Genomic DNA, 19,248 nt, shown 5'->3' with positions numbered 1-19,248 from the left:
TATCGCTTGTTGTGCCCTAGCAAACTTGCCTTTTCAGCCACTATATTGGTGCATCCTGAAAACTGCTAAAGTTAGTTAATGGCCTCAAATGCAGGAACAAACACAGCAACCCTTAATAATATGCATGTGGTATTTAATTAAACTTCTTCAGTCCCTTTGCTTCTCCACTGATAGACATGCCTTTCCTAATTCTGAAATTCCATCCTTAAATCTTACAACCTCTCGACTTCTTTAAATCTGTTCTTTCAGTGAGTTTTTTTAGACTTTACTTTAAAGATGCAGCGCGGAAACAGGCCCTTCAGCCTACCGAGTCTGCGCCAACCAGCGAACACTCCGTACATTAACACTAACCTACACACTAGGGTTAAGGTTACAAGTTTACTGAAGACAATTAACCTAAAAACCTGTACGTCTTTGGAATGTGGGAGGAAACTGGAGCACCCGGAGAAAACCCACGTGGTCACAAACTCCATACAGACAGCACCCGTAGTCAGGATGGAACCCAGGCCGCTGGTGCTGTAAGGCAGCAACTCTACTGGTGCACCACTGGTGCCCTTCCTTCCCAATTTGATTCATTTCAGGCCAGGGATTTTGAAAGTCAGTGGGGATGCTAAGTTTTATCAAGGATGCTTTAGGAACGTTTTCAGTCTCCCCGCCAGTAATCTCTTTCCTTCATGAAGCTCAGAGGAGGGTGTGTGCTTGGGGAGTCTAATATTGGGCATGTGTATGAGATGGCCCATCAATCGGAGCTGTCATGATCAGCCGTGATCATATTGAATGGTGGTGCTGGCTCGAAGAGCCGAATGGCTTACTCCTGCACCTATTTCTCTATGTTTCTGTGTTTCTATGTCTGAATGCAAGTAATACCTTAAAATGGGGTTGTTGTCCTGGTAGAGGATACTAATGTGTAGGAAGGAACTGCAGATACTGGTTTAAACCGAAGATTGACACGAAACAATGGGACAGGGAGCATTTCTGGAGAAGGAATGGGTGACGTTTTGGGTCAAGGCCCTTCTTCTGAAAGTCACGGGAAAGGGAAACAAGAGATATAGATGATGATGTAGAGAGATATAGAACAAATGAATGAAAGATGTGCAAAAAAGTAACAATGATAAAGGAAACAAGCGATTGTTAGCTGTTTGCTAGGTGAGAACAAAAACCTGGTGTGACTTGGTGGGAAAGGGATGGAGAGAGAGGGAATGCAGGGGTAACTTGAAGTTAGAGAAATCAATATTCATACCCCTGTGTTGTAAGCTGCCCAAGCGAAATTTGAGATGCTGTTCCTCCAATTTGCGTTTAGCCTCACTCTGACAATGGAGGAGGCCTAGGGCAGAGGACACTGATATTTGGTTCACGTAACCGTCCAGTGGAGTTGGAGAATTTTACCCAGAGCATGTTGATGGCACCTTCCCAGGAATTTGGGGTGACTGCTGTAACGAATCATGCCTCTGAAGCTACAGGAAAGCAGATGCAGCTGCTGCCTAGCAGGCAATGAGTTTAGTACTGGATTTGAAATCTTGATCATTAAACACTCAGATGGCCAAAGGCGTACTAAGGGCTAAGTGAGCTTCATCATCAAAGCCTGCTTTTGCTGACAAGTGGCTCACAAGATATGAAAAATGGTCACATATTGCAAGGACTCTTTTTAGACCATTATTTCTGGGAAGCAATGTTGTGCAGCCGGGGTAGATTATTAGAGGTCTTTTGTTTTACAAATGTGTAACTTATGACATTTTCTACTGTTTGCTTCAGCGAACAAGTCAACAACAACCTGGAGCATGGAATTCTGAGCTCCCCCACTCCAGCAGACCATAACAATTCACAAAGAACTGCTCTCACTCTCCCGGTACATAATCTTGCCCTCTCCAATCCATGCAGCCAATTTACTCGATTTTGTCCCACTCCTGTTCAGATTAACACCCTTCTCTCATCTCACCTCCACTTCAATTCTCCTCCACTCTACCACTAAACTTATAATAAACATTTTCTCCTCTCCCTTTGAATTCAGACTTGTTGACTTCCATCACCTCCATCTGATGCTTGCTCTTTCAGTCTTCTTCCTTGTCTTTTAGACTGGTTCAACATTCTGTATATAAAAAAGGAATTCCTATTTTTTTGCCAAAATGACCCAGCAGGTGGTTGAGGCAAGTGCAAAAACAACATTAAACAGATTTGGACAGATTAGTGCGGGTGTCAGGGGTTATGGTGATAAGGCAGGAGAATGGAGTCAGGAGGGAGAGATAGATGAGCCAATGGCAGAGTAAACATGATGGGCCGAATGGCCTAATTCTGCTCCTATCACTTATGAGATACATAGATACGAGAGGTTCAGAGGGATATGGGCCAAATGCGGGCAAATGGAACTAGCATAGATGGGCATCTTGGTTGGTGTAGATGAGTTGGGCCCTAGGTTCTCTTTCCATGCTGTCTGGCTCTATGACTTTAATTGAGAGAATGATTCCCACAACAAGTAGTCACTTTCAAATCCCAGGAGCAGAATCCTACATCAGGTGGAACCTCGTATTAAGAGAAGCAGCTGATGTGGATGCAGAGCAGGTTGGAGGGGCTGAGGATCATCAATGTGTGGGCGTTGGCTGGTGAAGACTGGCAATCCACATGACACTCTGGTGTATGAACCTTCTGGATTTCAAGCCCCATTACTGTGTGAAACCTGAAGCAGGTGCAGTTTGGTTTTGTTCCGGGAGCTATTCTGAAACGAATCCAACCTTCCCATTAATATTGAGAGAGGAATTCAGGTAACAAAGAATTGCTTGTCTATGCTGTAGGAAAATACAGCATAATATATGAAGCTATTTGCATGTAGGATCTACATACCATAAAACAAACAGTGTGGTTCCAAAAACACTGATGTTACAGAGATATCTGGTGCGAAACCAGAACTGAGCCTGCAGCTGCTGGTTTTTAATTCTTTTAGAAACCAGTGTAGCAGCAGAATAAAGTGCTGATTTTACATAATTCCAGTCAGACTTTCTTTAGTACAAATAAAGTAGCCAGCCTTAAGAATCTAAATGAAAATTGCAAATTCCGGCAACCTGGCAAAGAATCTGTCCCAAAATTGCAATCTACCTTTCCCACCACCACAGATGATGCCAGACCTGCTGAACTCCTCCAGCAGTTTGTTTTTGCTCAGGATTTCAGCATCTGCAGTTTCTTGTCTTCCATTTTAATTTATCTCTTTTCACTCAGATACTGATAAGTCACCTGTTTAAGCATTTTCTGTTTCCCTTCTTGTATTTCCACTCAAATGTTTAGAATAAAACTCCCCTGGTGCAAAATGAAATAATTCTGTACCGTTCGGCCACAAGAGTTCACATTTGCGTGCAACTGCGGAATGACTGTCGACTCTGGAACAATTATCCAGGACTGCATTGCATTCCAGAGGATGTGTCAACCCAGATTTTTTCACTGAGATTTCTAGAATGGAACTTGAATCCTCAACCACCTAACATTTGAAAGCTGGAGAGGGGAATTTACATAGATCTTAAAACAGTACTGCACAGGAATAGACCCTTCAGCCTACAATGTCCATGCCGAACATAATGCCAAGTTAAACCAATTTCCTCTACCTGCACGTGGTCCATATCCTTCCATTCTCTACATATCCAAGCGCCTGTCTAAAATCCTCACAAACGCCAATGTCATATCTGCCGCCACCACCAGCCCTGGCAGTAGTTTCCAGTTACCCACCACTCTATGTGTAAAAAAACCTGCCCTCTATACATTAATGCTGTTAATGGTCTTGCCATTAACTGTGTACTTTCCCCTTACGTTCGACCTCCAAAACTGCAACACCTCATACTTGCTCAGTTTAAATTCCATCTACAATCTCTCCACCCATTTCTGTAGTTGATCTATAATCCTGCTGCATACTTTGCTAGCTTTCTTCACTTCAATTCCAACTTAACCAATTTTGGTGTTGCCAACACCATTACTAACCAACCCATCTATATTGATATCAAGATCATGAACAACAGAGGTGCCAGCACAGATCCCTGTGGAACTCCACTGGTCAAGGACCAGCCAGAGTAACAATCTTCCACCACAACCCTCTATCTTCCATGAGTTAGCCAGTTCTCAATCCAAATGACCAGGTCACTGAGGATCTCATACATCTTAATCTGCTAGATCAAGTTATACTGAAGGACTTTATCAAATGCTTTACCAAAATCTATGGAGACAACATCAACTGTCTCATCAATCCCCTTCATCACCTTCTGAAATAACTGAATCAAGTTCGTAAAAGATAACCTGCCGCATTCAAAGTCGAAGATAGACACAAAAAGTTGGAGTAACTCAGTGGGACAGGCAACATCTCTGGAGAGAAGGAATGGGTGACGTTTCAGGTCGAGACCCTTCTTCAGACCTGCTGACTGTACCTAATTAATCAATTCTCTTCCAAATGGAATTACATTTTAATCTAAACATTTCTTAAGTATTTTCAAAAATGTAAATGACAAGAAGGTCGTTCCTTTGGCAGAATGGTCAATAATCAGAAAACACTGATACAATCGGCAAAAGAAATAAGTGAATCAAGTTACATTTTTTAAATGTGAAGTGCTCTGGCTGAGAGTTTTGGAAACAGATTCAATAGAATATTTCAACAGGGAACTGGACATTTATCCGAAAAATAAAATTCTTCATAAATCAGGAAAAAGCCAAGCAATGGAAATAACTGAAGATCTCTTTCAAATCACCAACACGGACTTAATGGGCTGAAGTAGATGTTCCAAATAAAATGCAACCATAAATACTTCCTATAATATCAATGCAGATATTGTTGTACCATAACAAATGCTCTCAACGCATATGAATACATCTTATGAAACCATTATATATTTTAGCGTACAATATTTGCAGTAATTCATTCATTACTACACTGATTTTGCTTAACATTTTGGGGTCAAAATGCACAGGAAGAAAGTTGATTAGTTTGCTGAGTCAGATTCTTTCACCCTGCCTTTTTCAGAGCTTCTGTAAACTTTGTAGAAAGATGGAAGTCCTTGCCTTTGGCTGTTATTGTCAGCAGCATTTGCTAAGTTTTAACCATTGACCACAGATTTCTGTACTGAGGGAAAAGATGCAACTTTTGATCAGAGATCTTTCATAAACCTGTCCCAGATGGATTGGTGTAATTCAGATTCCAGGCAATATTATTTCAGTGACGATAATACTCCAGAGCCAGATGGTATAATTTCACTACCAAGTTGAATCGTTCCCACTCCAGCTGGTACTATCTAAGTTCCAGGTGATGCAATTCTGGTTTCAGACAGCACGGCTTCACGTTTTGACTCAGTTCCAGAGTACTTTTCCATTTCCAGGAATGGACGGAGTGTACTATCTCGGGCCCAGGTACTAGATAGCATGACTTTTGATTCCACCTCGTACTATCCTGGCTTCAGATGATTTATTCTAGTTCTAGTTCGCCGTCTCTATATAGTGATATGCGAGCAATGGAATTTAAATTGCTCAAGTGCAAAGTGTTGTATTTTGATAAGTTAAACCAGGGCAGGATTTAAACAGCAAAAGGCAGGGCTCTGGAGAATGCTGTAGAACGGAGAGACCGGGGGGGTACAGGTAAATAATTCCCTAAAAGTGGAGAGGCAGTTAGATAAGGTGGTGAAGAAGGTGCTTGATAAGCTTGCTTTCTCTGTGACTGGAGAACTTGAAATATAGGAGAGGTTGGATAGGTTGGGATTTTTACCTTGGAGGGTAAGGACGGTTGAAGGGTGACCTTCGAGAGGTTTATAAAATCATGACTGGCATAGATAAGGTGAATGGTCACAGCTTTTTTTTTCTAAAAAATAGATTGCATGGACGTGAGAGGGGAAAGATTTAAAGGGGACCTCAGGGGCAGGTTTTTTCCTCACAGAGAGTGATTTATATGTGCAAAAAGCTGCCAGAGGAAGTGGTGAGGACAGGTACAATTAAATTGTTTCAAAGACATTTAGTCAGGTAGACGGAAAGAAATCGTTTAGAGGGATAGGGTCCAAATGCTAGAAAATAGAACTAGTTCAGAACTTGGTCAGCATGAAGAGTTGAGTTGAAGGCCCTGTTACATGCTGTATGACTCTGTGATTCTATAACTCCAGGTTGTGTTATTCCAATTCCAGGTTGTACCATTCCAGTTTTAGAGGAAGATATTCTGTTTCAGTTCCAGATAGCATGATCCCATTTCCTGAGAGTATCATTCCAATTCTAGATAATGTTATTCCTGTTCCAGACACTATTATTCAAGTTCCAGCAAGCATTATTCCAGTTCTGATGGATTCTATTCTAGTCAAGGTATCATTATGCTATTTCCGGGTGTAATAATTCCACATCCAAATGAGGTGATGGTGGGAAGGATTAGTCTTGTTCCATGTGGTGTGTAAGAAGGAACTGCAGATGCTGGTTTAAACCGAAGATAGACACAAAAAGCTGGAGTAGCTCAACGGGACAGGCAGCATCTCTGGAGAGAAGGAATGGGTGGCGTTTCGAGTCGAGTCCCTTCAGACTGATGTCAGGGGAGTGGGTGGGACAAAGATAGAATTTAGTCGGAGACAGTAAGACTGGTGGGAGAACTGGGAAGGGGGAGGGGATGGAGAGAGAGGGAAAGCAAGGGCTATTTGAAGTTAGAGAAGTCAATGCTGAGGTGTAATCTATATATTTTTTTTCCTTTGCGTGCATGTGTGTGTGTGTGTGTGTGAGTGTGTGTGTGTGTGTGTGTGTGTGTGTGTGTGTGTGTGTGTGTGCGTGTGTGTGTGCGTGTGCGTGTGTGTGTGTGTGTGTGTGTGTGTGTGTGTGTGAGTTTGTATGTTTTGAGGGTGTTGTTGAAACTTGTAAGTTTGGGCTTGTCAGTGTTTTCTGGAGATGTTCCTGCACAGTGAGCATTTTTCTGGACCCAGATCATGTTATCTATATACTAAAACTCCCGTTTGTTTGTTTGTTTGTTGCTGAACTGCAGCCAAAACGGTACACGATAGCGTAACAATTTTAGGCCCGCCTTACTCACCGTCGTCCCTTTGGTACTAATGGAAGAAGTTTCATTGAAATTGGTGTTATATTTTTTAAGTTATTCACATTTTAAAGTTTAAATCTATCTCTTAGGGAGGGAGTGGGGAGGGAGGGAGGGAGGGAGAGCGGGAAGGGAGGGGGGGGGGAGGAGGGAGGATAAGGGGGGTTGAGGGGGATGGAGGGGGAGGGAGAGGGAGTGGCAGGAGGGGGGAAGAGGGAGGGAGGAGGGAGGAGGAGGAGAGGAGAGGAGAGGAGGGGGGAGGGAGGGGAAGGGGGAGGGGGAGGGAGTGGCAGGAGGGGGAAAGAGGGAGGGAGGAGGGAGGAGGAGGAGAGGAGAGGAGAGGAGGGGGGAGGGAGGGGAAGGGGGAGGGGGAGGGAGTGGCAGGAGGGGGGAAGAGGGATGGAGGAGGGAGGGAGGAGGAGAGGAGAGGAGGGGGGAGGGAGGGGGAGATGGAGAGGGAGATGGAAAGGGAGGGAGGAGGGGAGAAGGGAGGGAGGGGGAGGGGGGTGGGGGAGTGGGGGAGGGGTGGGGGAGGAGAGGGTGCTGCACCAATGCAGGAGATGTTTGGGCCCAACGGGTCCACTTGGTCTAGTTCCCTTATAAAATAATTTTATTCCATTTTAATCCAAATTGCTAATATACTCTCTTGTTGATGGACTATACAATTGCTGGTAATATTATATTGGTTTCTGGTATAATTCTAGTTCAAGGCGATATTTGGCTGGGATTCAAGTAGGTCAAGGTGTTTTGGTTGGTGAACCCACATCTCCTCAATGCTGTGGAATGTTAACTGTGCTTACATATTACTTTTTGGTCGATTATTAGTTGGATGCCAACTGATTTGATTCTCGGCCCCATAGTGGGACAGGGGGAAGTGGAAGCAGTGTGGAATGATCTACAAGAGGTCATAGCCCAGGAGCAGATTGACTTCCTGCTTCGGTTGAGGTTGCATGGGCACACAAATACAAGAGTGTGCGGCACGGTGGCGCAGCGGTAGAGTTGTTGCCATACAGCGCTTACAGCGCCAGAGGCCTGGGATCGATCCCGACTACGGGTGCTGTCTGTACGGAGTTTGTAAGTTCTCCCCGTGATCTACGTGGGTTTTTTCTGAGAACTTCGGTTTCCTCCCACGCACAGCTTTGTAGGTTAATTGGCTTGGTATAAATGTAAAAATTGTCCCTAGTCCGTGCACGGTTGTGTTAATGTTCGGGGATCGCTGGTCAGTGCGGACTTGGTGGGCTGAAGGGCCTGTTTCCGCATTGTATCTCTAAACTAAACTAAACATGTTGGTCAGGTGATAGTGCAGAGTAGAAGAGAGAATGCTGTCAGAAGAAGCCAGTGAAAGAGTCAATGAATACAACTGTAATCAGCTATCAATCATGCTGAACAAAAGGTGCATCTCCTATATACATGGTAACTATAGCTTTGTTGGTAGCACCTTAGTAGTTCATGGAGTTTGTACATTCTCCATGTGACCGCTTGGGTTTTCTCTGAGTGCTTCAGTTTCCTCCCACATTGTAAAGACGTGCAGGTTTGTCATTTAATCGGCCTCTGTAAATTGCCCCTAGTAAGTAGGATGCGAAAGTGGGATAACATAGAGCTGGTGTACAGGTGATGAATGATCGGCATGGACTCGATGGGGTAATGAGCCGATACAGTATCTCTAAAGTAAAGTAAACTAAACTAAACCCTCCCAGAAGTGTCAGAAGTAGGCACAAAAAGCTGGAGTAACTCAGCAGGACAAGCAGCATCTCTGGAGAGAAGGAATGGGTGACGTTTTGGGTCGAGACCCTTCTTCCAGCTCTTGAGAATCAGTCTAAATATCTAGACTGGTGGTCTACTGAAATACGGAGCAAACCTTCTTTCAGATAAAATATTCAGCTGAGCCCGGGTGTCATGTAGAAATTAAAGATCTCTTGAAATAATTTGAAGAAGGGCAGGGGAATAATGTTACCCCCACCAATATTTAACCCCCACAACAGCGGGCGGGGTAATGAACACTGCATTACCTGGCTGACATTAACACGGTGGAGCCGTTTGGTCCCATGAATCTTGCAGTGGGTCTCAGCAGCCATCCCATGAGAGAGCAGCATCGTGGAGAATTACAGAGCGAGTTCACGAGCATGCACTTCATCGTCTGGCAGCAAGGCTGAAAAGCACCAGGCTCACACACGCTTTTGTTTCTTGCTACAATTAAGTTGTTGCATCCTTCAGGCTGTGTGGGGAAAGGGAGCCAGCACAGCGGTGCGAAAGTGTGTCAGCCAGATCGCAAAATTAGGATGTCTCCTGCAATGACAGTGGCATGAACAACTTCCCACAGCATCGGATCAACTGTCCCCTTTGGGCTCTGCTGCTCCCCCTCCAAAGCTTCCACTCTGAGCATTGTTTACATGGAAATGTTCAGCAGCTTAGTTCCCGAGGTCTGTTGCTGTTTTAGGAGCGATGCAGGATGTCCTCAGATCACTCCAGGTATGTGCTTCACCTTAAATGTGAAACGTCCCACTGTGCCTGAGGTTAGCTTGTCTTCCAGTCCAGACGAAAGGACCCGAGCTGAAAGGTCGACTGTGCATTTCCCTTCACAGATGCTGTCTAACCCGTTGTGTTTACAGGCCGGTTATGCTGATACAAGAAAGAACCTTACTGTTCTGTTGTCAGTATATATAACTATTAAATACTCTTGGCTAGGAAAATATTTTAATGGTGAGATCCAGAAACGGTAGGGAGATGTCAGAGATGGTCCAAGTCTATTTAAGAGCAGGATGGAAATTAGTGGTGAAATATATGAGGTCAGTGAGTTCTGCATGGGTACAAGAGGTAGCACCAATGCAGTCGTCAATGTAGCGGAGGTAGAGTTCGGGGATAGGGCCAGTGTACATCTGGACCATGGATTGTTCGATGTACCCGACAAAGAGGCAGGCATAGCTAGGGCCCATGGAAGTGCCCATAGCTACGCCTTAGGTTTGGAGGAAGTGGGAGGAGTCCAACCTCATTTATTGTTGCACCTCCTCCAACCTCATCTATTGTATCCGCTGTTCCAGATGCCAACTTCTCTACATTGGCGAGACCAAACGCAGGCTCAGCGATCCTTTCGCTCAACACCTCCGCTCAGTCCGCCTTAACCAACCTGATCTCCCGGTGGCTCAGCACTTCAACTCCCCCTCCCACTCCCAGTCTGACCTTTCTGTCATGGGCTTCCTCCATTGTCATAGTGAGGCCCACCGCAAATTGGAGGATCAGCACCTCATATTTCACTTGGGCAGCTTACACCCCAGCGGTATGAACATTGACTTCTCTAACTTTAGATAGCTGCTCCGTCCCTCTCTTCCCCTCCCCCTTCCCAGTTCTCCCACTGTCTTCCTGTCTCCAACTACATCCTTCCTTTGTCCCACCCCCTCCCCTGACATCAGTCTGAAGAAGGGTCTCGACCCAAAAACATCACTAATTCCTTCTCTCCTGAGATGCTGCCTGACCCGGTGAGTTACTCCAGCTTTTTGAAATACTCTTGGCTGTTGACTTGACTTTCTCCAGCAGCTCTCTTATTTTTTTAGGTTCAAAGATACCATATTGGTTTCTTGAGCAATAGCTTGAGGATAATCTTGATCTTTAGTTTAGTTTAGTTTAGTTTAGTTTAGATTAGAGATACAGTGCAGAAACAGGCCCTTCGGCCCACAGCGTCCACACCGACCAGCGATCCCCGCACACTAACACTATCCAACACACACTAGGGACAATTTACAATTTTACCAAGCCAAGTTGCCTACAAACCTGTTGGTCTTTGGAACGTTGAAGGAAATCGAAGATCTCGGAGAAAAACCACGCAGGTCACGGGGAGAACGTACAAACTCCATACAGACAGCACCTGTAGCTAGGATTGAATCCAGGCCTCTGGCGCTGTAGGGCAGTAGCTCTACCGCTACACCACCGTGCTGCCCTTCACAGAAGTTAACCTTGGACTAAACCACCTTGATCAAGGTGCTGCAGTAGTGACAACAAAGTTATGGCAGACAAGCAAGCATTAACTTTCATGAGGTGGTCTCCTCATTGCAATGAATTGCTCATTAAATGAATGAAAACCTATTGTGTTGTGCAAGGTGGTGGCATCAATGTGGGGCCTCGCAAGTGCAACCTATCGTTTTGCGAATCATGGGGAATGCAGCCACTTTGTTAAATTGCACTAACCTCCTGCACTGCTGGCTGCTGTCCATGAGGAAAGAGAAGAAACAAAGAAGACAGCTGTGGTTTGCATAATGCACAACTGATTAGTTAATGCTGGAGATGCCCACGGTGCTGTTCCATTGTACAAGAAGCTATGGAGAATGTAACCTTGACAGCACCAACAGTGCAATGCCCATGGTGGAGTTGGCAATGCACTAACAGTGTGTTATGTAAAGGCTTCTTGTATAACAACAAGGCATCTGTAGGCAATGTATCTCAGTCAAATACAGGCATGTGCCCTTTTGCACTCCCTCTCCCCCCACCCCACCCATTCTGATATGGAGATGGGAGTGGGTGGGTGCTCTGTATCTACATTTCAACTATGTCAGCCTGGAATGCCTCTCTTGTTTTTCTTATTATTACAAAAAGTTCACAACGCAAAGAAATAAAAAATAGGAAAGCAATTTCACACTACGTGAATCGGGAAAAAGGTCAGGATGGAAGATAGAGCCTGCAAATACAGTCAAAGATAGTCATTCCATCCCACAGTGTGGAAACAGGCCCCTTGGCCCAACTCATCCATGCCACCCTAGATGTCCATTGAAGCTAGTTCCATTTGGCTGCTTTTAATCTATATCCCTCTAAGCCTTTCCTATCCAAAATGACACAAATTACACATAACCCCCTTCCCTGGGTGTCAGTTTGATTTGTAAAAAGAGGAAGGAGGGCAAATTAGATACAAATGGCAAAATATGGTGCAGGCTCACTTCAGTCTGGTGGTGCACCTTTCAGACTTCTTTATCTTCTTCCTGATGGGAGCGGGGAGAAAAGGGATGACAAGGGTGGGAAAGGTCTTTGATTATGTTGGCTGCTTGCCCAAAGAACCTGACTGGAGAATTTCAGTAAGTCTCCAAAGGGAGGTTGGGAACTGACTTGGGAGGTACAATACAGTTAAGCTATTTGTATCAGAACACCATTCAACCATTCGGAATATGAGCCTACGTATTCAGCCACATGGTTATAATGGGTTCCAAAGAATGTAATATGGTGGCACCATGCTAATTCCTATTCCATGCTGGAAATATGCCACAAGCTTCATTGTTTTATCGAGGCTTGGAATTGTTAAATTTTAGCCCCATTACTTATGCAAATCAGAGAGCTAATTGAAAATTTGAAAATGCAGATAATGAAAATCCGAAATAAAAAGAGGAAGTGCTGGAAATACTCATCAGATTAGGCAATGTCTGTGGAGAGAGAAGTAATGTCAACATTTCAGGTTAAAAGGTTACCTGACCTGTTGAGTATCGCCAGTATTTTTAGATTTCTTGTGATCAATGTTTGTGTCAGGTGCCTTTGTGCAGTTTGTTCACAACAAACTACAGAAAATGGTACACCCGTTTTCTCGCTGTATCATAGTTGTCTTGCTTCCTGTCCCATTAGCAGCATGATCAATCAATGGCTAACCCACTTTCTCCGCTCCTTCATCCGAACAGACGCCTAATTGAACAGTATTGATTCATGCTGGAAAAACACTGTGCATGATTAAGACTACAAGTCAGAAATTCAATATGCGAAATCAGAGTCCTTGCAAAAAATTAACTGTCTCAGACCTGGGACTGCCTAATCTACATTTCCCGCTGAATTTTTAGAGAAAGTCAGAGTTCTATTTTACAGTGAAACTGATAATTACTTTGAAGCATCAAGGGTGTCCGTGTGAATGATGCGGAAACATTTACTTCAGTCGCATACATTCCTGGCTGGTGACCTTGTCATTGATTCCAGCTCTATAGTTAAGACATTCACATCGGTTTATTGAACAGTGTTTGGGATGAACTGTCTGGGAATTTCTGAAATGTAAACCATTACAAGAAGAATTCCTATTTCTATAACAGAATTCCTTAAAACAGAATTCCTATTTCTCTTCCAATACATTCTTTAGAAACATAAAAAAATATGTGCAGGAGGAGGCCATTTGGCCCTTTGAGCCAGCACCGCCGTTCATTATTCACCTCTGATAAGGAAGAAAGATTTGTCCAATCTACCCTATCCATACCCTTCATAACAATTTACACCTCAATCATGTTTCTCTTCTCCTCTGCTCCTGGGAGAATAGACCCAACCTCTCCAGTCTCTCCTCACAACTAAAACGCTCTGCCCAGACAACATCCTGCTAGTCTCTTCAGGACCCTCTCCTACACTATCATATCTCTCCTGTGGTGTGGCAATCAGGTGTATGCAATACTCCAGCCATGGTCCCACTAATGTTTTATAAAGTTGTAGCTTTGCCTCCCTGCTCTTGTATTCAATGCTCCGACTAATGAAGGCCAGCATCCCACATGCTTCTTATTCATGTTCTTTACCTGCACTGCCATTTTCTGGGATCTTTGGACTCAGGTCCCTTTGTTCGTTAACACTCCCTACTATTTGTGGTGCATGTCCTGACTTCATTAGTACTCCCAAAATGAATCACCTCACGTTAATCAAGTTTACATTCTGCCTTTTCTCAGCCAATTTTACCATCACATGCATCACAGAACTATTTAACATTGCATCTATTCAGTGAATTGAAAATATGTGAATATTGGGATGATTAATGGAAAAGGACACCAAGTAATAGAAACATAGAAAATAGGTGCAGGAGTAGGCCATTCGGCCCTTCGAGCCTGCACCGCCATTCAATATGATCATGGCTGATCATCCAGCTCAGTAACCTGTATCTGCCTTCTCTCCAAACCCCCTGATCCCTTTAGCCACAAGGGCCACATCTAACTCCCTCTTAAATATAGCCAATGAACTGGCCTCAACTACCTTCTGTGGCAGAGAATTCCACAGACTCACCACTCTCTGTGTGAAGAAATGTTTTCTCATCTCGGTCCTAAAAGACTTCCCCCTTATCCTTAAGCTGTGACCCCTGGTTCTGGACTCCCCCAACATCGGGAACAATCTTCCCGCATCTAGCCTCTCCAACCCCTTAAGAATTTTATATGTTTCTATAAGATCCCCCCTCAGTCTTCTAAATTCCAGCGAGTACATGCCTAGTCTATCCAGTCTTTCTTCATATGAAAGTCCCGCCATCCCAGGGATCAATCTGGTATTGCTTTATCAGTACGGCATATTTCAAAGGTATTTATTTCCATTATTAAAGTAATTGCATATCACTAAACTATTGATATTTATATGTTATGTCACACAATCAGAACCCATGTTTAAATTTAACAGTTTTCTAAAATGGTTTATTTGTTCAAGTGGAACGTTTCCACCTCGCGCGATTGTTTTCATTTTAAAGTCATATAAAACATGGCACCTTCTACAGTACAGCACTGCCCTGCAAAACAGAAACTGCACCTACATACTTCAAATAGGATTGGTAAGATCGGAACGGGAGTTGAAGCTGTCTAAAATTGAAGAGCTGTGCTCTCAGGAGTTTTTTGAAGATATAGCGTGCTACAAATTCTAAAGAAACTGGAGAATGCACTGCTGCAGGGATGTAAGACCTCTGTTGCCGGTGATGGAATGGGACGAAGTGTCGCGTCATGGTGCACACGGATCTGAGTGTTTGCATAGAGCTAAAACAAAAAATGTCACAGAGTGTACTGTGTTACAGGCTGGTGCTGCTGCTGCAAGTAAGAATTTCATTGTTCCGCTGTCACTACAGATGATTATTAAACAGTCTTGACTTTTGACTAGAAGGCTACAGGTAAAGTGCAGCAAGGAATAGATCGGGTAGATGCAGAGTCTCTTTCCCAGGGAGGCGAATTGAGGATCAGAGGAGATAGGTTTAAGGTGAAGGGGAAAAGATTTAATAGGAATCTGAGAGGTAACTTTTTCACACAAAGGGTGGTGGGTGTATGGAACAAGCTGCCAGAGGAGGTAGTTGAACAGGTACATGGATAGGACAGGTTTGGAGGAATATGAGGCAAACGCAGACAGGTGGGACTAGTGTATCTGGGACATGTTGGCCAGTGTAGGCAAGTTGGGCCGAAGGGCCTGTTTCCACGCTGTATCACTCTATGACTTTAACTAAGGCCATGTACAGAGCAGAAAAGGGAAAAGGCATGAAATAAATTCTATAAGAATGGAGTCCAGGCTCATCATACAGCTTGGGATGCAGCAGGTAGTGATTCTGGATAACACGGGACATGTTAATAATAAAACTCAGAAAAGTTGTGACAATTAACAAGGATGTTGCCAGGACAGATGGACTGGTCTTCAGTTGGTTTTTTTTGTAACAAAGGAGACTGAGGGAAGATTTAATTGAGGTGTATGAAATGAGAGGCAACAGGAAGGGTTTATTTCTCCTAGCAAATAATCTGATTGCATGGATTGATAGATTTAAATTAATTTTTTAAAGGATTACAGGGGCGTTGAGAAAACAATTTCATCCCAGAAAATAATGGACATCTAGAATCTTCAGTGCGGGTTTTCTCCGGGTGCTCATGTTTTCTGCGGGTGCTCAGGTTTTCTGCGGGTGCTCAGGTTTTCTCATGTTTTTGATGTCTTTCAAAGACGTGCAGGTTTGTAGGTTAAATGGCTTCTGTTAATTGCCCCTAGTGTGTAGGGCTTGCAAAACGGGGCAAACTTAGAATTAGTGTGCGTGTGATCATTGGTCGGCATGGACTCGATGGGCCGAATGGCCTGTTTCCACGCTGTATCGCTAAACTAAACTAAACTAAAACTAAGGGTGATGAAGGCTTCTTAACATTGAAAAAAATATGTGGATGTGCTCTGGAACAGCCATAACGTGCAGGGCAGCGAACTAAGGGATGGAAAGCTGGAGTAACTAAATAGTCATTCAAATCTCACCAGCCAAATATGGACGCATTCCATAAATGTCTATGATTCTCCTACTACAAGATGTGCTTGTTGAGTTATTCACAACTGACTGTCTTTGGACCATTACTTATTTAAAACCATTGCATAGAGTAAACACGCAGCAAAGAAAAAACTGAAGTTACTGTAGCAAACATAATTAATTTTTCTGCTTACCTTCACCTGTTGAATAACCTGTGTTCATGCTGACTTTTTCCCGTGTCACTGTTAGCAACTTCAAAATGTCCCCAAGTTTCTGTTGGTTGGATGTTCGCTGCATTTTTCAGTCATGAGCTCTGTGCTGGAGTCTGTGTTTAGTGCAGAGTTGAAGCACCAGGTTACAGCAATTCTCTTGCACTCAGGCCAGGGACTCCACTGAGAGAGAACATCCTGAATGGATTAAACAAATGCGTGCTTCAGTTTAAATATAATATTTAATTACTTTGGTCTATTTAAATGCTTTTTTGTTATTTCAATTGTTTTAGCTGCAATTTAGGTTTTTTTTGTTTTAAGATATTGAACTGAGGCTGGAGTTGATTGGTATAAAAGTCTTTATTTACCAAGCAAAACTTTTTTTTCTCCAAAAATAAACATTATGCATAATAAAATATATATATATACAAAACAAAAATGGTGCAAAACCTTTTCAAACATTCCCAGTGTCTGCATTTCAATCGTCATTCTTCAGTAGTGTTCACAACTATCTTTAAACAAAATACCCCTGCCTCTCACTTGGCCCCTGGGGTGATATCTTTTCCCTTGTTTGAAGAGTGTTGCCACCAAACTCTGCCCCTCAATGTGCAGCAGCGGAAGGACCCTAGACTACATTCCTCCCCCATAGCGCCTTGGCTTTGGCTGCACCAAGCTTCAGTGAGTCCCTCAGCATGTACTCCTGCAGTCTGGGATGGGCCAGTTGGCAGCATACCGTGATGGCCATCTCATTGTGCTGGGAGGCCAAGTTTCGGGCAGACCAAAGAGCGTCCGTCACTGAATTGATCTTCCAGCAGCCCTCTCAAATTGTCCCTGGGATCAGCCCATAAATCAGAGTTTCCTCTGTTACGCTGTTCGGGATGAAGTGTGACAAAGATCCTTGCAACATTCTCCAGGCTCTCTGTACAAATCCACACACTGCAAAGAGGTGGGCAACCGTCTCCTTTCTATAGCAGCCGTCCCGAGGGCAGCGTGCATTGGTAGTAAGATTCCCACGGTGCAGAAAGGATTTGAATGGGAGGGCCCCTCTCACCACCAGCCAAGTTGGTGCTTGTTGCGAGTTCTGGCGATGAAGCACATCGCCAGCCAAAACTGGGCAATCTGCTCAGGGAACCACGACATCGAGTTCTTGTCCTACAGTGCCTGCAGGATATTCTGCACTGACCACTGCCCGATGGATATGTGGTCAAAGATGTTGGTCTAGAAGAACTTTCCCCCAAAGGACAGGTGGTGTGGCAATATGCAGCTGACTGGCACACTGCACGGCCTCGGTGCCAGGCCCATCCTACGCAACAGCAGGGACAGGTGGAACCATAGCAGGCAATGACATTTGGGGCCCACGTGCTTCGGCTCTATGCACAGCCTGATGAGAGAAACAGACATTCTCCTGGGGAGCCTTTCGGTAGACTCTCTCAAACTCAATCACAATGCGTTTTTATTCTCGTAAGATCAAAGATTACAGCAGGTGATTCAATACAATTTCAATCTACAATGAGCAGGAAGGACTGCAGATGCTGGTTTAAACCAAAGATAGACACAAAACGCTGGAATAATTCAGAGTCAGGCAGCATCGGGTCGAGATCAATCTACAATGATATTGTTTACTTCCATATTTTGCTTTGTAAAACATTCCACTGAATTACTCATTTACAATGTAGATGGCGCGACACCTCTGAATGTTTCAACACCCTGGCCAGTTGAAAGCAATCCATATGGATGGTCGAAAAGCTTCTGTGGACCGAGAACCCGGACACCCAAAACTGGAGGAACAGCACCTCATATTCTGCTTGGGTAGCTTACAACCCAACAGTATGAACATTGAATTCTCCAATATCAGGTAACTAACCGGCAAACCACCCCTCCTTATCCCCTCCCTTCCCACTACCTCCCCTGTGCCCCACCTTGGTGTGCACCCATTTCTCCTCTCCCCCTTCCCTTCCACCTATATTCCTTTATAATTTGTACCTCTTCTATCCTTATCTCACATCATTTGCCGTTTCATCTCCAGCCTTTGTTCAACCATCTGCCGAACAAAAAGCCCCCCGACTATATTTACCTATCCCATGCCAAGTTTGTCCTGCCCCTCCACTCTTCAAACTTTGTTCACCTCCCCACCCCACCACAACCAGTCTGAAGAGTCCCAATCCGAAACTTCACCTATCCATGTTCTCCAGAGATGCTGCCCGACCCGCTGAGTTAGTCCAGTACTTTATATCTTTTTTTCTGTAAACTATCATCTCCAGTTCCTTGTTTCTTTTCAGCCAAAATTAGAGTTGTGAGGGCTGACTCCCTTGAATACATACCCAATTATTGTGAGGCAGGAAAATATACCAATGACCATGTTTGATGTGCCAAGTAACAACATGAATCTGGTCTGGAAGCTTCCTTCAACTCTGTCTCAATGGTGTGAAATAACTTAAACTGAAAATTTCTGGTTTGATGTAGGCCAATTAACATAATCTATTGTCACATCTATTCTCAGTTGATGCAGCTGCCTGTACATCAGAACAGCTATGGTGAAGATTGGTACAGAAGATAGACACAAAATGCTGCAGTAACTCAGCGGGTCAGGCAGCATCCCTGGAGAAAAGGAATCGGATGATGTTTCGGGTCGGGAGCCTTCTTCAGACGAAGAGAAGAAGGTTGGTAGGAAAAAAACTACAGATGCTGGTTGAAATCGAAGGCAGACACAAAATGCTGGAGTAACTCAGTGGGTCAGGCAGCATCTCGGGAGAGAAGGAATGGGTGATGTTTCGTGTCGAGAAGTCTGAATCTGAAGAAGGGTCTCAACCCGAAACGTCACCCATTCCTTCTCTCCTGAGATGCTGCCTGACCCGCTGAGTTACTCCAGCATTTTGTGTCTACCTTAGAAGAAGATTGGTTCTTGTTTTGAATTAATGGCTGCTACCACCACATAATTTTATAACCCCTGAATAAATCCCAATAAAGAAATGAATAATGTTAAAATATTTTCATATTCTGATTATTTTTAATAGCTTTAGAATATCTTAGAATGTCAAACACATTTGAAGTATCGGACAGATTTGACCACCAGGTAA

At 44.0% G+C, this 19,248-nt stretch overlaps 1 long non-coding RNA gene across 1 annotated transcript; it reads left to right on the top strand.

Annotated features, from left to right (window-relative positions):
• Nucleotides 1–9,418: 9,418 nt before the first annotated feature.
• Nucleotides 9,419–18,806, top strand: LOC144593957 (uncharacterized). The gene is made up of 3 exons (XR_013547305.1): nucleotides 9,419–9,484; nucleotides 17,848–18,026; nucleotides 18,672–18,806. It is a non-coding gene; the product is annotated as an uncharacterized LOC144593957 (long non-coding RNA).
• Nucleotides 18,807–19,248: the final 442 nt, after the last annotated feature.

Source organism: Rhinoraja longicauda, chromosome 5, assembly GCF_053455715.1.
Source record: "Rhinoraja longicauda isolate Sanriku21f chromosome 5, sRhiLon1.1, whole genome shotgun sequence".
Taxonomy (NCBI): Eukaryota; Metazoa; Chordata; class Chondrichthyes; order Rajiformes; family Arhynchobatidae; genus Rhinoraja; species Rhinoraja longicauda.
Note: the sequence above shows the minus strand (reverse complement) of the source record. Positions and strands in the feature narration are given on the sequence as shown.